Source organism: Vombatus ursinus, unplaced genomic scaffold, assembly GCF_900497805.2.
Source record: "Vombatus ursinus unplaced genomic scaffold, bare-nosed wombat genome assembly UNPS02014830.1, whole genome shotgun sequence".
Taxonomy (NCBI): Eukaryota; Metazoa; Chordata; class Mammalia; order Diprotodontia; family Vombatidae; genus Vombatus; species Vombatus ursinus.
The window spans coordinates 32,203,516-32,225,684 of NW_020954608.1; positions in this window are offsets into that span (position 1 = coordinate 32,203,516).

The following is a 22,169-nucleotide window of genomic DNA, read 5'->3' on the forward strand; positions in this document are numbered from 1 at the left end:
TCCTGTACTTACTAGTAAAATTTCCAAAAAGTCCATATTGAAAATGACACTATTCATGAAGTTAAAAAAGATTTCTATGCCTATATTTTAAAGATGTTTTTGCGTAAATGAATGTTATATTTTTCAGTCTTTTCCTGATCTACTGAAATAATCATGTGTTTTATGAATGTTTTTGTTTAAATATGCCTAAATTATTTACTTTTCTAATGTTGAACCATTCTACATCCCTTGTCTAAATCCAATTTTTTTCATAATGAATGATTTCTTGGGAGAATTGTTATAGTCTGACAGAATTTGTTTAGATTTTTTGAATCAATATCCATTAATGATATTGGCATATAGTTCTCTTTTGTTTTTTAACTTTCTCTGGTTTGGATATTAGGTCTATGTATGTCTCATAAAAGGAATATGATGGAGTGACTTTTATAAGTCAGTTCTGTAGAATAATTTGTTTAGAATAACAATTTATTGTTCTATAACAGTTATTAGAATTCTCTTGTGAATCTATCAAGATCTTGTCCCTGCCTTGGTAGTTGCTGTTCAATTAGTTCTATTTCTTTTCTGATTTTGAATAATGAAACTCTCTAATGTTCTGTTAGTTTGGATATTTCATATATTTGAGGATATTTCTCTATTCTTTTGTGTTATCTATTTTTGTTGCCATATAACTGTACATAGTAAGTTCTGATAATTTTAAAAATTTATTCTGATTTTGTTGTGATTTCACCTTATTCATTTTCTGCTTAGTTAATTTGATTCTCTTCTCTCTTTTTAATTAGTTTGGGTAGAGGTTTGTTCATTTTGTTAGTCTTTTCAAAAACAGTTTTAAGTTTTATCATTTCTATAATTTTATCATTTTATCATTTCTATAATTATTTTTTAGTTTTCCATCCATCTATTTCACTTATAATTTTTAAATGTTCTGCTTCTGGGTTTATTTATTGAATATCTATTTAAAATACCTATATATCACATTATTTTTCCATTTTGTTAATGTATATTTGAGGGATTTTTTTTCACTACAGACTGAATTAAATGCATCCCAGATATTTTGATATGCTGCTTTGTTTCTATCATTATCTTTCACATAAATATTAATTTTTTCTATAATTTCTTCTTTAACACACTCATCATTAAGGATTTAATTATTAAATCTTCCTTGGTTTTGTGTTTTTTTTCTCAATTGAGTTCACCAAACAGATTTCTCCTTATATTGTATTGTGTTTAAAAAATATGTATTTGCTATTTCTGCCTTTATATGTATATCTAATCTACACCTATATCTAATCCATATCTATACATTCACCTACTCTAATCCATGGTCAGATCTGGTAAATGTTCCATCAGAGATGCTGAGAATGTGTTTATTCTTTAGTAGTCCAATTCAGAAATTAGTATATTTAAGCTCTAAATTCTACAGCATTTTTAAAAAAATCTTTTCCTTTATTTTTGTATTAAATTTGTCCAACTCTGAGAGAAGAACATTGAAGTATTTTTGTGGTACTATGTGTCCTTGTTCTTGTTATCTTTTTTCTTTATGGATTTAGATAAAACAACATTTAACACAGATAAGTTTAACATTAACATTGTTTTGTTGTCTGTCTTTCCTTTCAGCATATTGCAATTTCCTTGTTTATTTTCTTTTTGTTCTTCATCAAATTAAAATTTCTAAACTATGAAATTTAAGTTACCTCTTCTAAAGAATTTTTATTGCCACCTCACCCTTTTTTATTTTGTCTTGTTCCTCACTTTCAGACGTATAATCTCTTGAAGACAGTAGTAAAGATAGAAACAATGCCTTATGGTAGATATTTCCTTAATTCTCATTTTGTATGCACTTATTTTACCCCTTGCTCTCCTGATCATAATTTTTACCCTTATTTGTCATGTAATCTGTTCTCTGGTTTCATGTACTCCCACCTTTTGTGTTGTATGGGGGTGATAGGGAAAAGGTCTAGGGTGGAGTGTATAAACTGAGTTTCTGCAAAAAGGGGGAAGTTTCTGAGTATGTTCCCAAATACATGTCATTGAGTTGTTATGTGTGACCTGACAGGATGTGGAACCTGTTAGGGGAGAGGTACTGAGTGAGGACATTATGGATTAATATTCTCCACGATAATTCATAAGGCTATTACCTTTTTGGACTACATGCTTTATTTTTCTGTAGATTCATATAATTGCTCTATCTCTAGTGCCTAATTCCTCTTTTGGAAAAATCTTTTTGATCACATAACCCAGAATTCTATTTTATCATTTTCAAATCCTCACTTTTATTATGAATATCAACAAAAACTTTCAATCAAATGCAAAAAATAGTGTAAAATCTTACTTCAAATTGTAGCCTTCATAAAGCAGAGGCTAAAGCTATAAACAAGCCAGCAAAGAATATACTTTTCTCCTGTCTCTCCTTCCAGGCTTAGTCAAAGCTTTGTCAAATTTGACATGGATTTATTTCTTTTCTCAGTCTTCTCTTTCTATCCATCCCCATTCTCCCTCCTCTCCTTTGTTTCCTTTTCTTTCCCCTTTTCTTTTCCCTCCCCCACTTCTTCTTCCACTTCTTCTTCCTTCTCCTCCTCCTTCTTTTTTTCTCTCTCTTTTTCTCTTCCTCCTTCTTGTTCTCTTTCTTTCTCTTCTCAATCATAGAGCCTTCTTCAAGGCATTAGATGTTTCAGTTTGATCATTTTAAAGTATTATATTAATATCCCATAATTTATTTAACCATTTTCGATCAATAGAGATATAGGCTATTTACAGGGTCATTTTGTTGTTGATTTTATTATTGAAAATGAAGCAGCTAGAAATATTTTCCTTTTTAAAAAATGATACTTTTAGAATAGGGTCCTGCCAATGAAAATACTGGATTGAAGGACATAATCAGTATCATGTTTATTATCACACCTTACCATATTACCCTCCAAGATGCACACAGTTTCAACAACAACAGATAAGAGGTAACATGGTATAGTGAAAGGAATATTGTACTTAAAATCAAGAAGACATAGATCCTAGTACTGATTCTGATATATACTAGCTATGTGAAGTTGGACAAGACATTTGGCATTTGTGAACTTCAGTTCTTCATTTGAAAAATTAATCTAAGGGTTATTGTAAGATTTAAATGAAATACTACATTTAAAGCAGTTTGCAAATTTTAATGGACCACATCATTATTATTAATGTATCAGAGTGTGATTTGTCCAATATACACAAGAAACTGGATTTTGTAATTTTAAGGTATTATTATTTTTGTCATTCTAGGGTGGGAACAAGGGTTTTTTTTAGTTTGTAATATTCTGATTATTAAGGAGTTTGAGCATATGTTTATGTGCTTATTAACAGTTTTTTTTATTTCTTTATAAATTCTCTATTCATTTCATTTTACCATTGTTCCATTGGGGAACATGCCTTTTACATATGTGTCATTTAGATATGTGTCATTTATTTATGAATTAATTGTTATCAAAACACATTCCTAGCAAAATTATGAGGTTATCTATCTTTTAGCAAAGTTGTGATGGTAGCTTTATTAGGTACAAATACATACGTAGGTACAAATACAACACAAATATTATATATGTGTATATATATAAGTATATGTATACCTAGATATAATCTATATCTACCTATATATCATGTATACATACATAGTGTATAGTATACCTATCTATACATATATATTACATATGCATACTTATACATGCCTGCTTATACATACAAATATACACACACAATAACCTTTTATACAACATAATTTACTTCATCTTTTTTTTTAACACTTCCTGGTTTAATGTTAACCTGTCTAATATCTGATGATATTTTTCATAATATGACAGCTTTTTATAACTACTTTTGATGATACAGCAACAACAATAATAACATTTACTACATTACAGTAATAAATATCTTTATAATGCCAGTGTTAATTTGTAGATTAAGGCCCATATGATAATCCATTACAAATTTGGAAAGGATTCTCACAAAACCCCATATAATATTAAGGAAACAGGGTCTATCATGCTAAGACACTTATAGAATTAGAAACATAGTTACTGAAACACAGTTATCTCTATCTATCTATGGATCATGGTTCAGATCTTAAGACTAAAAGATTCAGAACAGTAGCCAATCTACATTGGTAGAAGAATTTTTCTTGAGAGAGTTCCTTATATCAATAAAATCATCATTAGCTTCAACCCCCCCCCCAAAAATGACAAGATTGTTGTGGGGCTAAACTAAGATAATATTTTTTGAAACTTAAAGCCCTCTAGAAATACATGCAATTAGCATTATCCTAGAGGCAATGGGGCCTTCTGAAGATTTTTGAGCTTGGGAGTTCTAAGATCAGATTTATGCATTAAGAATATTAAATTGTAGCTTGTGAAAGAGAAGATTCTTGGGAACGGACTATCCCATTAGTAAGTTACAGTCATACCTTAGAGATATTGTGGGTTTGGTTCCAGACCATTTCAATAAAGTGAATATCTCAAAAAAGTGAGTCACTTGAATTTTTTTGTTTACCAGTACATATAAAAGTTATATTTATACTATACTGTAATCCATCAAGTGTGCAATAGTATTATGTCTTAAAAAGTACATACTTTAATTAAAAATACTTTATTGCTAAAAAGTTTTAACCATTATCTGAGCCTTCAGTGACTTGTAATCTTTTTGCTATAGAGGATCTTGCCTTGATGTTGATGACTGCTGGTTTATCAGGGTAGTGGTTGCTGAAGGTTGGAGTGGTTGTGGCAATTTCTTAAAATAAGACAACAGTGAAGTTTGCAGCAGCAAATTACTCTTCATTTCACTTAACACTTAGAGGCTATTGTAGGATTATTAGTTGGCCTAATTTAAATATTGTTGTATCTCAGGGATACATACAACATTTATTGATTAAGTTCACCATCTTATATGGGCATGGTTCATGGACCCCCAAAACAATTACAATACATAGTATTAACAAAGTCCACTGATCACAGATCACTCTAACAGATATTAATAATGAAAAAGTTTGAAATACTGTGAGAATTATCAAAATGTGACACCAAGACATGATGTAAGCACATGCTGTTGCTTGAGGTATGGTTGCTATGAAATTTAATTTGCGAAAAAAATATGCAATATCTGCAAAGTGCAATAAAATGAATCATAATAAAGCAAGCTAAGCCTGTATAACCACAGTCCAAGTTAGAAGTAAATAGGGCTTGGACAAGTCTCTCCAACTTCTGATGTGTGAAGCAATATGTCCCCAAATCAGTATAAACTGTCTTTCATGGATGATGAGACTTGCCAATGCTCATGTGTAGTCTTACTCTAAGATTTCTTTTTAATATCAGTATATTGTATCTAGGTGGATTCTTTGATCCAAAGCAACATTTCTCTTCTCTTGACATGCTGGTATTAGACAGATGAGATTTTATCTTGTTTTCAGAGCTAGGCATCCACACCATTTCCTCACCATTTGCACATAATCCTTCCTTCACTCTGGCCATCACACTAATTTCTTTCCTTCTCTTTCCAGTTCCCTTTTATGTGTTATCTTTCCCCATTGGAATGTAAACTCTCTGGGGACAGAGGCTATCTTGCCTGTTTGTGTGTGTATTACCATGACTTAGCCCAGTGCCTGGTATTAGGAAATGTTTAGTAAATGCTTTGCCTGTTGTCTATCTATCTATCTACCTACCTATCTACGCATTCCATAGCAGCTTCCTCACTCTAGTAACTCACTCTGTGTCCATACTTCTCACATTAAAATTACACTCTGCCTCTAGGTTCCTTCCTCTAATTGGTTAGTTCTCCTTTCTACCTGGGAAATGGGAAAGGTAGAAATGAGTTTGGGCTTGATGTATTACAGGTAAGAATATTTTTAAGCAGAACTAGACTTAGTTGTGGTAAAGAGCTACTGAGCACAGAGAAGAGAGTCCAATAGGAAGGAATAGAAAGGAACTCCATGTACTACATAGATAAGGTATAAAATAGCTATTTATTTCCTCTATAAAAAACAAATGACAAACATGAAAGAGTCCCAAGTGCTCATTTACAGAAAACTTTAAAGAATCGGCAGCAATAGAGTATAACTAATATTATACCATCTTGGGAAGTTGAGAGGTAAAATAATAAAAATAAACAATTTGCAGGATTGCTAAATCAACATTTTATATTTTAACTTGGCCCTTTACTTTCCAAACAATTTCCTGCAGGTCCATGTCTTCTGGCAAACCAAGGTAAAAGTTAGGACCATCTTTCTGCAGGTAATCATCTTTTCCTATTAGAAGCTGTGTAATGACTGTAAGAGAACTCTCTTAGTTTACCCAGTACCAACTAAATACCCCAGATCTCCTGATCTCTTAAACTGTCTACCAGGCTGGGCATGACAAGATCATGATTCAGTCACCTTCAATCAGGCAAAGAAACACAAAGCAGTAGAGACAGACATGTAGGCATAAGGTTGCCTGGCTGTGTCCCAGCTCCAGCTGCTTTATAGAAGCAGCCAGCAAGCTGGCTGGATAAATAAGGATGTACTTTGACCCTACTCTCACATGGAAGTACTAGAGCTATATATGTCTACCTGAATAGTTGAAGGAAGAAAGAGGGTAGAATCAGCCCCTTTTTAAAGTACACTGAGGGAGCCACACCTGGCTTAGTAGACATTTCTGTCTGATAAGTATTGATCCAGGATCATGTCCCTTCACATAATTTAGCCATCATAAGGTGGGGGACCAAGAGACTACTCAGGCTTTCCTGCAGCATCTGAAAGCAAGTGCAAAGAACAAGAGAATATCAGAAGTTAGGAAGCATTTCAGGCTCTTGTCTCTGAAGGAGAAAGGAACGATTCCACTTCTTAGTGAAAGCACTGGATGAAGCTTGCATAAAATTCCAGTGGACCAGAGTGAAACACTGGGAAAAGGAATGACTCTAGAATAACTTTGGGAACCTGTTTATCTTTTGAATTGGGTGCTGAGGAGATTGGTTTGGGGGCTGCAAAGTTTCAGCTGACTTATTTTCTCCTGCCTGGCCATGTGAAATAATAAATTTGTATTCCTAAATAAATAATAGTAAAAGCTGCATGAACGTGTGGTGGGTTTTTTTTTTTTTTGGCATTCTGGTCATTTATTGAATTTGTTCATGTACAATTTTGTTCAATACAGATTTGGTATATCACTTTGTATATGTTGTTTTTACAAACTTAAGTACATATATCTCTTTAGTGGAATGAGGATGTTTTGAGAAAAGGAATGCTTTAATCATTGTCTTCATATACTCAGCAACTAGCATAGTGCCATACACATAATAGGCACTTAAATGTCTGCTGAAACGAATTGGTGGGTGACAAATTATAATGATATAGAAACCAATTTTGCATGTGATAGAATTCTATTTGGACCTATTTTATCATTTAGAGATTAAATAAGTTTTCAATGGCATATTGGAAATACTATCATTAATATGGTATGTTAAATATACATATGTATACTTGACTCATATGAATATATATTTGTATGTTTTACCATACATTTAAAGTTCCACTGTGTTGTATATACCTGTTCAAATCACTAATGTGGAATTAATATCCTTCATCTTTGCTCATATCTTTAATAATCCATAGTGGATACATTCAGAAAACCACCAGTATATGCCAAATCTAGATTTATATCAGTGATAACTAATTTAGTCTTGAAATTATCTAATAGATTCAAATAAAATATATAATGTACAAAATAAATTTATTTGAATATGTCTGTGCATATATATATACATATATATATATATATACACACACACACATACATATCTACATATTGCTGGGGTAAAATGAGCATTTATTTTAATAAATTGAAAGACCAATGAGGGAGAATATTGAGATATGAATTAAAAACTATGAGGCGTACATGAATTTTTCAGCAAGAAATTTTTGAATAAAGGCAATAAAAAGCCATTTATATGAAAGATCTGAGAATTTGCTGTTTACAAGAAGCTTATATTATTGATTTCTTTTTGTGACCTTGAGATGATCACACTGATATGTTATGTGCACTAATTGGCAGAAAATTGCTTCTCTGAAAAGGAATTTGACATTAGGATCCCAGTGAAGAGAAATTATTCTGGCTAGAGTTACCTAAGGTAGAGGAAATAAGATGTGGGTGAACAGTGGATTAAAGTGCACTTACCCCCTCAGTATTCAGGGGTATGTGTATCTGGTTCCCTCCTGATTTCAAAGTGAAAGAAAAGAATTGATTAATCAGTAATCATGTGCTATGATAAGTTAGAGATGATAGGATCATAGATCTTATAACCCTTCCAATTTAAACCTTTCATTTTACAGATAAGGAAATTGAGTCTCAGGGATATTAAGTTACTTGCCCAAAGCCATATAGGTAGAAAGTATCAAATGAGAGTCAGTGTGATTTAGCAACTAAAGGGCCAGCTCAGGAGTCAGAAAGATGAGTGAAAGTCCTACCTCTGATTTACACCAGTTATATGGCCATGAACAAGTCATTTAATCTCTAAATACTCCCAGCAAACTCTAAGCCTAAATTACATTGTAGAGGGAGTCTCTATATTAAGAATTCCCTGTACCAGTGAAATTATAGGTCTGGACCAAAACTAAGTTACAGACAGTAATTCCCAGATGTTACTTTTAATTATTCCCCCTATAGAGGTAATTTTATCTGGAAGTTTCTTTAGATAGAGTAATGGGAACAGTGAGATTCTGATTTCTTGAAGGAGTCTTTGGGGAAGTACATGGTATAACTAGGTTACAGATTGGAATTGCAACTGTTACTTTTAAAATTCATTTTTTATTCTGAATTTTAAAAATCATATGCATAAGATTACACAAAAAGATGATTCTCTATGAAACTACAAACCTCTATTCCATACCACTTTGTTTTAAAAGGTAAATAATCTATCCTACATGTTATTTTCAAAACTATTCTGCTTGCCTGTGCTTCTTTCTGAACTTCCTTCTGTTTTCTTCTGTGCATTAAAAAAAAACTAACACATTTCAATCCACCCCTCCCCTTTTTTATGCATCATTATTGTTAATTCTGGTCCTCCTCCTATCAATGGAGATGGAGGGAAAAAATTATAATAAGCATAGTCAAACAAAATGAACATGTTCTAAAATGTGTTTCTTCCTATACAATGGGTCAACCACCTCTTTCTCAGAAGGTGAGTAACTTGCTTCATCATAGGTACACTGGAGATGTGGTTGGTTATTATATCTATGAGGATTCTTTAAGTCTTTCAAAGTTGGTTTCTTTACAATATTGATTTCCTTTTATAAATTGCTCTCCTAGTTCTGTGTATTTCAATCTGTCAGTTCATACTACCCAAAATTCTCTGAAATTGCCTTTCATTATTTCTTATGGCAAAGTAATTTCCATTACATTCATGTACTATAATTTATTCAACCACTTCCACAATTGTCTAAGAGGTAATCTGACAGCCTCCCCTACTCCACCCCCCACCTAAATTTAAATTATCTTATTTTCTTTTTTGGAGCTTCAGGTTGACCTCTTGAGCAGTTCTAAGTTGAAAGAAGTCAATACTGTAGTTTCTCATTGGATTTCTTAATCATTATTCAGCATGATACAGTTAGTCAATCAATCCATAAACATTTATTAATTGCCTATTACATTCCAGGAACTGTACTATGCCTCAGAATACAAAGAAAAACAAAAGATAACACCTGCCCTCAAGGAGCTCACAATCTAATGGAGGAGACAATGTACAAACAAATACTTACAAATAAGCTACCTACAGGACAAATGAGAAATAATCAACAAAGGAAAGGTACTAGAAATAAGAAGGGTTGGGAAAGGTTTCCTGTAGAAGGCGGGATTTTGGTTGGGACTTGAAAGAAACTGGGAAAGCCAGGAGGCAAAGATGAAGAACATTCCAAAATGAAAAACATCCAAGAAAAAATGCCTGGAGCTGAGAGGTTGAATGTTTTGATTGTGGAATGGCAAAGGGGCTGGTGTCTCAGCATTAAAGAATAGGTTGGAGAGAGGGGTATAAGTTGTATGAAGATTGCAAAAGCAGAAGGTAGAAGGGCTTTGATTGCCAAACATATGATTATGTGTTTAATTCTGGAGTTGTTAGGTATTCCCTGGAATTTATAGAGTATGGGAGTGACATGGTCACACTAGCGCTTTAGGAAAAACACTTTGATGACTGAATAGAGGATGGAATGAAATGTGGAGAAAATTGTGGCAATCAGAACAATCAGCAGGCTATTGCAATAGTCTAGGCATGAAGTGATGAGGGCCTATACCATGATGTTGATAGTATTGGGCGGGGGTAAAGGAGAAGAGACATTCTAGAGAATTTGCAAAGGTGAAATCAATAGGCCTTAGCAAAGACTGTATGTGGGAGTTGAGAGATAGTGAGGAGGTAAAGATGATGCCTAGGTTGCAAGCTAGGGGGAATGTGAGGATGGTGGTACCTCAATAGTAATAGGGAAGTTTGGAAGGGGGAGGATTTAGGGAAAAAGACAATTAGTTTGATTTTGGACTTGTTGAATTTAAGATGCCTATTTTGTATCCAGTTAGAGATGGGCAGTTGGAGATGCCAACCTGAAGGTTAGCAGAGAGGTTAGGTCTGGATAAGTAGATGTAAAAATCATCAGCTTAGAGACAATAATTAAATCCATGAGAGCTGATGAGATCACTAAGTGAAGTAGTATTGAGAAAGAAGAAAAGAGGAGCCAGGAAAGAGTCTTGTGGCACCCATGGTTAGTGGGCATAACCTGGATGAAAATACAGTAAAGAAGACTGAGAAGGAGTGGTCAGAGAGATAGGAAGAGAACAAAAAGAAAATGGTTTCCTTAAAATCTAGGGAGAAGAGAGTATCAAGAAGAAGGCAAGTAACAGTATCAAAGTCTGCAGAAAGGTCAAGAAGAATGAGGATTACAAAATGTCCATTGGATTTGTCAATTAAGAGATCATTGGTAACTTTGGAAAAAGCCATTTTGGTTGAATCATTAGGCTGTAAGTAGAGAGCTAAGAAGAAAGTGAAAGGAGGGGAAGCGGAGGCATCTGTTTTATGCGGTCTTCTCAAGGAATTTAGTTACAAAAGTCAAAGAGATGTAGGATTGATAGTTAGCATAGATGGAAAGATCAAGTGAGTGATTTTTTGGGGGGGGTTAGGCAAGGGGGTTAAGTGACTTGCCCAGGGTCACACAGCTAGTAAGTGTTATGTGACTGAGGCCAGATTTGAACTCAGGTCCTTCTAACTCCAAGGCCAATCCTCTATCCACTGCACCACCTAGCTGCCCCACAAGTGAGTGATTTTTGAGGAAGGGAAGATATTCCAATTACATAGGAGGAGGTAAAACAAATCAATTAACAATTTGCCATTAGTGAGTGAATGGATTACTCTAGGCAGGGCTAACAGAAAGCAAGCATGGTTCTTTTGCCAAACTGACCACAGTGAACAAAGGAACCAGTCTAGGCCAGGATGTGGAAGGGGGAAAAATCATGTCACCTGACCTGGGCTCAAGTAAATGGATGGATACCAGGGGAAATAAAACTTTACAATTATTAACTGTAAATCATTTGCAAGCAAGTTGTCCTTGAATCTCCCCTCCTGTCCTCACATATTTGGGGGAATCACTATGTGGGTACTCACTGGGAATAATAATGATGGCTAACATTAATCTAAGACTTTAAAGTTTTCAATGCACATTACCTTATTTGATCCTTATGAAAATGTTGTGTGGCTGTTGTTATTATCATCTCTACAGCATATGTAGGGGAACTGAGGCTCCCAGAGGCTAAGGATATATTCAGGATCACAGACAGTCTCATAGAGTGGATATAAACCCATGAACTCCTGACTCCAAATCCAGTACCTTTTCTACTATCTGATGCTGTCTTAGTGCCTCCCAAACCCAGTCTTGGGGTAAAGAATGCATCTTGGATTTTTTTTAATTACCCAGAAACCTAATAAGACATTTAGTTAGCAGTCTTCAAAATCTTTGCCCTGACCCTAAGGTTCTAATTGATATTTACCCTGAAGAAGGATCATACCCAAGTGTAAGAGTCTTGATTTGTGAAATTGGGAAGTTTGACTTGGAGTGTGGGATGCAGCCAGATGGCAGACGGTCCAGGTTTCCTGGCTATTTGACATGTTCATGGTAAATTCAGCTTGACTGCTGCTCCCCGAGAGAAGTTCGGTCCAAGTAAGAGTGGAATAGGGATATAAAAAAGGAAAAGAGTATCTTACATTATAGTCTATTTGCAGTTGGGTGTGGGGGTGGAAGGGATTGGGACTGGCTTATATGTGCTCTCCAATCTGGAATTGGCTGAGGTTAGTGTTACCTTGTTTGTAGTGATGATTTATTTCCTACAGAGGACTATTGGAAGCCGGTGCTCTTAGTGACAAAAACAAAAGGATAATCAGCTGTAGTTGCATCTAGGTTTGATAGATTTGCCCAAAGTGTTAGAAAAGTGCCTTTTCTAAGAGTACGTGAACCTACGGTGTCTTATCAACTCAGTTTACTTTTTGGATCTAGGCTATATGCTCCACAATTACCTGAAATTCTCCAGACTCACCACTTCCCTCCTCCAGAACCTGAGGGAAACTTGGTCCTGAGCAAAGATTAATAACCATCCAAGATATTCAGAATTTGAATAATGTGACCTCCTGTGGACACCATTAGTGGGTGAACAGGTGATTTCTTCCTCCTCACCGCCCATCCCCATTGGTAATAGGTTCAATGTCCAACAACTGCACCTATATCCAACCTAAAAAAGAAACAGTGGGCACAGTATCATGGTGGCACCTAGGTCCTGATATCAAGGATGCCCTTTCTCCCCTTATTGTAGAGATTAAGGGGTGCCTCCTTGAGAAATAATGCTGTTCATATCTTCTAACTGGAGAGATTTGTTTTTTGGTGGGTAGGAGGCAGGAATTCGAACTTTAAATTTCATCAGGTAGGAAACTCTGTGTGAATATCCATTAATCAATCAACAATCTTATTAAGTGTCTGTTACATACCAATCATTGTGACAGGAGCTGAGGATTCAAGGACAAAAATGAAATGACAACTAACTTCAAGGAGATTATACTCAGCGGGCAAGATAATATTTTCATGTACACATATAAGTATATGAAAAACATAGGAACAGGACCTTTGATTTCACTTATAAACTAAACTCCCAAAGAGAAAATTCCCCTCATCAATGCAGGTAAACACCTTCTTTGTAATGTATAGTCTTTAAGAGTTACCAGCTCACTGAAAGGGTAGTTGGCTTGCTCATTTTACAGCCAGTGACTGAATGGCAATGAAGGGACTTGGATTCAGATATTGGCTCTGAGGCCAGCTCTCCATCCATGATGTCTCTCATTCTACAACATAAACACACACACACACACTCACACACACTCCCCAAAGTAATTTAATGTAGCAGATGGAGTTTGAACTGAACTTTGAAAGAAACTAGGGATTTGATGAGGGAAAGGTGAAGAGAGAGTGAATTCCAGGAAGAAGGCCAACCTATGCAAAGGCATGGAGATAGGAGATAAAGTGTCCTGGGTGAAGAAAAGTAAAAAGTCTAATTTTGCTGGACAAAAGAGTGCATGAAGGGTGATAAATATATAATTAGATTGGATAGGTTAAGTTGGAGCCATGTTGTGAAGGGCTTTAAATGCTGAAGAGAGGATTATGTTTATGATCCTAAAATTAATAGATAGTTTTGTGAATACAGGCTCCTGCAATAGCACACCAGTGTAGATCATCAACCTGTCCATAGCTTATAGGATTTAAAAATCATTTTTGTAAGATAAACTTTAGAAACATGAACATTCCAAAACAAAGAAGATCTGACATAAAGTGGGAAATTGTTACCCAGAGTTTTATAACTTATATAGTCTTAGAGCATTGCCTAGGGACATTGAGATGTTAAGTAACTTACTTATGGACACACAGTAGTATGTGTCAGAGGCAGGATTTGAATCCAAATCTTTCTCACTTCAGGGTTGGCCCACTTTTAGGTTTGCCACAGGCACTCGACTCACTATCCAATTTGATACAGCCCTCTCTCTGAACTGACAAGATACCCCTCCACCATACACACACACAATGTGCTCAGTCCTATGTATCTTTGGGCTGGTCCCTCCAAGTAGAAATTCTCATTCATGTTCACAATCCAGCCATGTTACTAATCTTTAGTATCTTTTCCCAAGTATGTTATGACACCAGGTAAGTAAAGACACAGCTGAGCACAGAGGCAGCTAGCTAGTAGAGTGGATAGAGTCAGGAAAATAAGTTCAAATACAGCCTTTGACATTCATTAGGGCAAGCCACTTAACTTCTCTTTGCATCAGTTTCCACAACCATAAAATAGAGATAATTATAGCACCTATTTTACAGAGTTATAAGACTGAAATGAAATATTTAAGTGCTTAGCACAGTATTTGGCACATAGTAAGTGTGATATTTATTATTTAGCTCCTTTGCTTTGTAAATGTGTTAGCAATGAATAATAGCATAATCTAAGATTTAATATACATTGTATATGTGTGTATATGTACATGCACTGCATGTGCACATGTGTGCAGAGTTCTGTTAATCTACTGGAGGGGAGAGAGGAGTGTGCAATTCTGAGCCCACCTGGATTTGTAGTAATTCAGAGAGTACTGTAAACACTTATGAAAATGGCAAGTATGCTCTCTTTGGAGAAAAGTTATGAACAATGGTATTCTCCAGCATATGCCAAAAAATCATTTACAGAGGGAAAAATATCCTTTTCAAAGAAAACCAGACACAGAATTTGTAAATTGCTGTACTTAAGAATGTCTTAACAATACGTAACCTGTGCAGCATTTCCTGATGAGAAAAAGCTCTGCTTTGTATTTATTGTTCCATTTAGACATTAATTCTTGATTTCACACATTGAGAATTCACTGTGAAAAACCATTTGCTAACTTTGAGGGAGGGAAAAAAACACCACCCACCTTACCTGACATCTAATTTGCTTTTAAAAACGACGAGACTTGAGATCATGCTCTCTTGGGACCATTCTCTGCTTTAGAAATGACTTTACTTTAAAACAAAAGGTACATTATCTCAGGACTATAAAGTATTAAAAGAGATTGTAACAATAAGAGAAAAAAACAGCTAGGATTCACTTCTCTTGTAATACTACATTGCACAATATTACTAAGTTAAGTGATATTATACTGTATTGAACTTTTCGGTTTATTGATTTTCTGTACATTCTTGTTAGGATGGTGTAATAGCTGTTCAAGAAAGCCCCAAATGGGGGGAAAAACAACCTTAGGGCCAGAGAAAGTGACTCTTATGGCAACACTAATTAAATGCCCTTTCCCTGGGAACTGGGACATTCCATGTTACATTAACTCCCTGTGGTTTTTCTGGAAGTTACTTTAACTGAGTGGTTCTCTAAGTGTGATCTGTTTGTCCCCCAGGAGTCCAAGAGACCCTGTCAGGGGGTCTGCACAAAAGTTGCAAGTGTTTTCACAATAATACTAAGACATTATTTGCCCATTGAAATACGTCTCCCTTTTCCATTTACTTAACTGAGGATTAATTTTCTTCATATGTTTCACCAAAGTAACATATCATAACGGATTGAATGCAGAAGCAGATATGAGATTCTAACTTGTTAGGCCAACCATGAGATTTGATAAAAATTATATAAAACAATGCTGTATTTTTTTGTTTGGTAAATCATAGTTGTTTTCCATAAAATACATTATTTATGTTAACATGTCATCAGTTTATTATTATTATTATTACTTTTAGAATGAATTAGTAAATATTTTAAAAATATTCATTAGTTTTTATTTCTTACATGGCAAATATAAATAGATATGACCCCCATAAGTAAAAGACTTTTGGAGTCCTAAGTAATTTTAAGAGTAGGTACCCTGAGACAAAGTTCGAGAACCCTGTCTAACCATTTGTTGCAGCTGGCCATACAACTTTGAAAAAGGTGGTCTAACTTTCTCTCTTTGCGTGTTAGCAGGAAGCTAGGTTTTTTGTATTTGGTTTGTTTATTGTTGGTAATTTATAATAAAACCCTCATACTCATGCTAGAACTTCAGAAATTACTTTCATTATCATACCTGATTTGACTTTTTTTTAAAAAGACATACAAATTATTGATTATCCTACTCTATAATTAAGAGTGAAGCAAGTGACTCCCAGAGATTGGATCAGTTTTTTAAATACTAATACAAAATCAGTTCATAAGAATTTTATAATTGGCATGGCCTTTTCCATAAAATATTCCAATGAGACAGTGAATGCAAGTACTATGCCCATTTTATAGATGATGAAACTAGGATTCAAGTGAAATAACTTGTCAACAATCTGACAGGTTTTAAGGGTCAGAACTGGGATCAAACTGAGCTCTCCAGACTTTAAGTTTAGTGTTCTTTCCACTATACCTTGCTGGCTCTTAGTGTTCAGTTAATGGACAGGGAAATCCCTTCATTCAGAGTCAAATGATGGGACTAAATGATGGGATTAAATGAATTTTTTTCTAGGTTATTCAAAGAATGACTATAATAATTCTAACTAGCATAGCTGGCTTATATGTATTCCCTGAATGTTTGATATTATTTTTGATATCCTGAAATATCATGAACTAAACCTCTATATATAGGTTTAACCCATGACATGTTATGCTTATGTGCACATTTTATACACATATATAAAAATATATACACATATATAAAACACCTATATATAATGCATATGTATATACATGCTATGCCCATCAGAGATATTTAATGCAAAGTTTTTTTTCCCTTAACAGATTTCCTTCTTAAACTAGCTATATAGATTTTGTTCATATAAAAGTTTTCTGGGGCAGCTAGGTGACACAGTGGATAGAGCACCGGCCCTGAAGTCAGGAGCACCTGAGTTCAAATCCGGCCTCAGACCAAACACTTGACACTTACTAGCTATGTGACCCTGGGCAAGTCACTTAAATCCAACTGCCCTAAAAAAACAACAAACCAAAAAAAACCATACAGATGCTTTCCAATTTCATTTAATTAATATTATCTATTTGGTCTTTTATGATTACCTCTATTCCTTATTTGATTAATAATTTTGTCCTAGCCAGAGGTGTGAAAGTTACCTCATTTGGTTGTTTTCTAAATTTTTTTATGGAACAATTTTTGTCATTTAAATATCATAGTGATTTTGAATTTATTGATGCATATAGTTTCAAGTAAACAAGTTAAGTCAACAAGCATTTATTAAGCACCTACTATGTACTGGTAGAATTCTGACTATCCAGCTAATTCCATTAACTCTCATGCAGGTGTAGTGTGCTAAAATTAAAAATGAAAACTACTAAACTCAAAGGAAAAAATATGACTACAAAGATAAGCAAGCATATAGAATCAAATTTAATTCATTGTAAACTTCTTAGTCTTGTTTTATTCAATTTTTCAACATAATGTACTTATGGATCATTTGAATAAGCTCTTTCACATTGTCCTTGATATTGGTCTTATCGCCTAAAAATAAATTGGAGTAGTCATGTTAGTAGCCTCCATCTATAAGAATGTCATTCTTAGACAAAACTCTCTTCTATGATCCTTCTTAAGATTGTCTTTGTCCTTTGCACACAATATCAACTGTAAGTATTGGCTCATAGAATCCCCTGAATTTAGTTGTGCCTAAAATTTATGGTTTCATAAAATAATAACAACTCATATTTATATAATATTTTAAAGATTACAACATACTCCCTACCAGCAATGAAGCAGGTAGTATGATCTGGGAAGACTAGACACTTACAGAAATGATAGCTGAGCTGGTACTTTAGATAAACTGAATAATTGATTAAGGAAAAGAGGAAAAATAAGCATAACTGATCAATATAATAAAAATGTCTGAAAATATATGCAATGTTCAATGCTAATGGACCTTCCACATCTACAAAGTTGTGGATGTTTGATAAACCCAAAGACTTAAGCTTCTGGAATAAGAACTCACTATTTAACAAAAACTACTAGGAAAACTGGAAAATAGTATGGCAAAAACTAGGCATAGACCAATATCTTGCACCATATACCAAGATAAAGTCAAAATGGGTACGTAATTTATTCATAAAGTCTGATACTATAAGCAAACTAGGAGAACAAGGAATAGTTTGCCTGTCAGATTTATGGAGAAGGGAAGAATTTATGACCAAACAAGAGATAGAGAATGTTGTTAAAAGCAAAATGGATGATTTTAATTACATTAAATTGAAAAGGTTTTGCACAAACAAAACCAATGCAAGCAAGATTAGAAGGAAAGTAGAAAGCTGACAAACAATTTTTACAGTCAGTGTCTCTGATAAAGGCCTCAGTTCTAAAATATATAGAGAACTGAGTCAAATTTATAAGATTACAAGTCATTCTCCAATCAATAAATGGTCAAAGGATATGAACAGATAGTTTTCATATGAAGAAATTAAAGCAATCTATAGTAATATGAAAAATGTTCTAAATCACTATTGATTAGAGAAATGCAAATCAAAAGAACTCTGAGGTACTACATCACATCTACCCGATTGGCTAATATGACAAAACAAGAAAATAATAAATGTTGGAGAAGATATGAAAAAATTGAAACACTAATGCATTGTTGGTGAAGTTGTGAACTGATCCAATCATTCTAGAGAGCAATTTGGAACTGTGCCCAAAGGGCTATAAAAATGTGCATACCCTTTGACCCAGCAATAGCACTTCTAGGTCTGTTTCCCAAAGAAATCATACAAATGGGAAAAAGACTCACATGTACAAAAATATTTATAGCAGCTCTTTTTGTGGTAGCCAAGAATTGGAAATTGAGAAGATGCCCATCAGTTGGGGAATGGCTGAACAAGCCGTGGTATGTGAATGTAACATGTTATAAGAAATGATGAGTAGGCATATTTCAGAAAAACCTGGAAAAACTTATATGAACTGATGCTGAGTGAAGTGAGCAGAACCAGGAGAACACTATACACAGTAACAGCAACATTTTGCAATTGCCAACTTTGATAGACTTAGTTCTTCTCAGTAATGCAAAGATCTAAGACAATTCCAAAAAGACTCATGATGGAAAATGCTATCTACATCCAGAGAAAGAACTAAGGAGTCTGAATGCAAATCAAAGCATACTATTTGTGCTCTCTCTTTTTTTTTTTGTTTCTTCTTTCTCATGGTTGCTCTCATTCTTTACAATATAATTAGTGTGAAAATATGTTTAATATGAATGTATATGTAGAGCCTACCTCAAATTGCACACCATTTTGGGAAGGGGAGAAGAGAGGAAGGGGGAGAAAATTTATAACTCAAAATCTTATGGAACTGAATGTTGAAAACTAATTAAATTAATTTAATGAAACCAAGATTAGAAGTAAAGCGAAAATATGGGGGGAAATATTTTATAGCAAGTGACTCTGATAAAGGTCTCATTTCTCAAATATATAGAGAACTGAGTCAAATTTATAAGAATACAAGTCATTTCCCATTTAATAAATGTTCAAAGGATTTGAACGGGCAGTTTTCAGGCAAATCAACGCAATCTATAATCATATTTAAAAATGCTCTAAAATCACTATTAGTTAGAGAAATGAAAATTAAAACAACTTTGAGGTACCATGTCACACCTATCAGATTGGCTAATATAACAGGAAAGGAAAATGGAAAATGTTGGGGGGAGATGTGGGAAAATTGGAACACTAATGCACTGTTGGCGGAGTTGTAGACTGATCCAACTATTCTGGAGAGTAATTTGGAACTATATCCAAAAGTCTATAAAACTGAGTATACCTTCTGATTTAGCAATCCCACTACTAGGTCTGTATCCTTAATGTTAAAAAAAAAGGGAAAGGGACCTATATTACAAAAATATTTATAGCAGCTCTTTTTGTGGTAACAAAGAATTGGAAATTGGAAGGATGTCCATCAATTTGGGAATGGCTGTACAAGGTTTGGTATATACTTGTAATAGAATGATATTATGCTTTAAGAAACGAGGAACAGGATGATTTCAGAAAAACCTAGGAAGACTGACCTGAACTGGTGCAGAGTGAAGTGAGCAGAACCAGGAGAACACCATACATAGTAATAACAGTATTGTATGATGATGAATTGTGAAGGACTTAGCTACTTCGATCAATATAATGATCGATGAGAATTCCAAAGAAGTGATGATGAAAAATGAAAAAATGCCATCTACCTACAGAGAAAGAACTGATTAAGTCTGAATACAGGTCAAAGTATACTATTTTTCACTTTCTTCACTTTTTTATTGTTTTCATTTACAACATAACTAATATGGAATATGGAAACTTGTTTTGCATGATTCCACATGTATAACCTATATCAAATTGCTTACTTTCTCAGGGAGGAGGGAGGTAAGAAAGGGAGGGAATTTTGAACTCAAAATTTTAAAAAATGAATGTTAAAAATTGTTTTTACATGTAATTGGGAAATTAAAAAATATCACTAAAAAATTCTGCTCAGACAACCAGGTGGCTGCCAAATCCCATTGCTGCTTCAGTACAGTAAGAAGATGACCCTATGCCCTGAACTGTACATATGTACATGCAAACATATGTGTATATATATATATACACACACACACACACACACACACACACACAGAGGGAGAGAGATATTTTATATGGGTGTGTTTTATATATATAATATACATCTATATATTTATATATAATACAGATATATATATTTACTTTGGCTAATAACTGATTGTAACACTGCCTTTTTTGGATTCACCTTATCACAGCAAATTTTATTCCAGTCATTCATTTTTATTCTGTGAATATCTTTAGTTTTCAGGTGTTTTTCTTGTTAGGAACTGATTGTAGGGTTTTGTTTTCTTTTTTAATAACTTTTTATTGGATTGTTTAAACTATTTAAATTACATGATTTAGATTTAGATTTTCTTCCATTTGCCTCTAGTATTTTATAGTTTTTCTTAAATTAGACTTTTTCATCTTTTTCTGTAAACACAGTATTTTGTCTCTTAAGTTATTTTAGTTCAATTTAAAGACAAACGTATTCCTAACAACACTCTTCTTGTCCCTCTCAAAACTCTCCCCTCACCTGTTATTTGTTACCTGTTCTTCAGCTTTGGAGTTTTGCTTAGCTTATTAGTTTTTATTTCTTCCTTTTATCTAGTTATTTAAATTTTCTTCTCTTTTTTTCTCCCTTTTGTTTAGTCAAGCAAAATTGTTCTCACTCTCTGCCTCATTTACTTTTGTTCCTTAGTTTTAAGAATTTCATTTTCTGGGCATTTTTCTGAAAAGGATTTCTTTCCCTCTTCTTAATTGTCTTTCCTTTGTGTTTGTTCTAGACTTTTATTCTTTGACTCATTCTATATTCCTTATAGATTTACAACTTATAAGGTACCTATTTTGTATTCTCTCTTCTAATTAGTTTATATTTTTTGCCCAGCAGCTGAAACCAGATTTCCCCCTCATTTCACTCAGTTTCATTCTCTCTCTTTGTGTCTTCACCCATTCTCCTCTAAGTTCTTTTCTTCCTAAGGGACAACAGAAGTTATTTTCCTTCTTTGATAATCTTTGACTTAATTAGGGAAGATCACACATTTCCTGATTTCCTGTTCCTACCCATTCCCCTTTTATGCATTCTGCTATTCTGAAATTTAGTCCCACTAAAACATTTATTCATTTGTAGGTGAGGTGCTGAGAGGTTTCATACATGATGTGTATGGCCTACTTCTCCATCACCACTTCTATATGCCTTTTATTTCACCCTGGTATCTTGGTGAAATTTTTGTAGGTGATCTTTTAATTATCTCTCCATTGTTATTTTGTTGTTGTCCTTGGTTGCTGTATTTGTTTACCTTTTCTATTTTCATTATCTGTAGTATTTAAAAGCAAATAAATAATTTGTTCAGGCTTGCTTTTCTTTGTAGGAATACTTCTAATTCCTCTTTTTAAAAAAAATTTAAATCCATATTTTTTCATTAATGATTAGGCTCAGATTTGCAGAGTAAGTCACCTTGGGTTCCACCTCAAGCTCCTTTGCTCCTCAGAACACATTATTCCATTCCCTTCTGTGGTTTCTGTTGGGTGAAGAAAAGTCTTGCATTATTCCAATTTGCTTTCCTTTATATTTAAAGGTCTTTCTCCTGGTAGCTGGAAGAATTTATTCTTTATCAC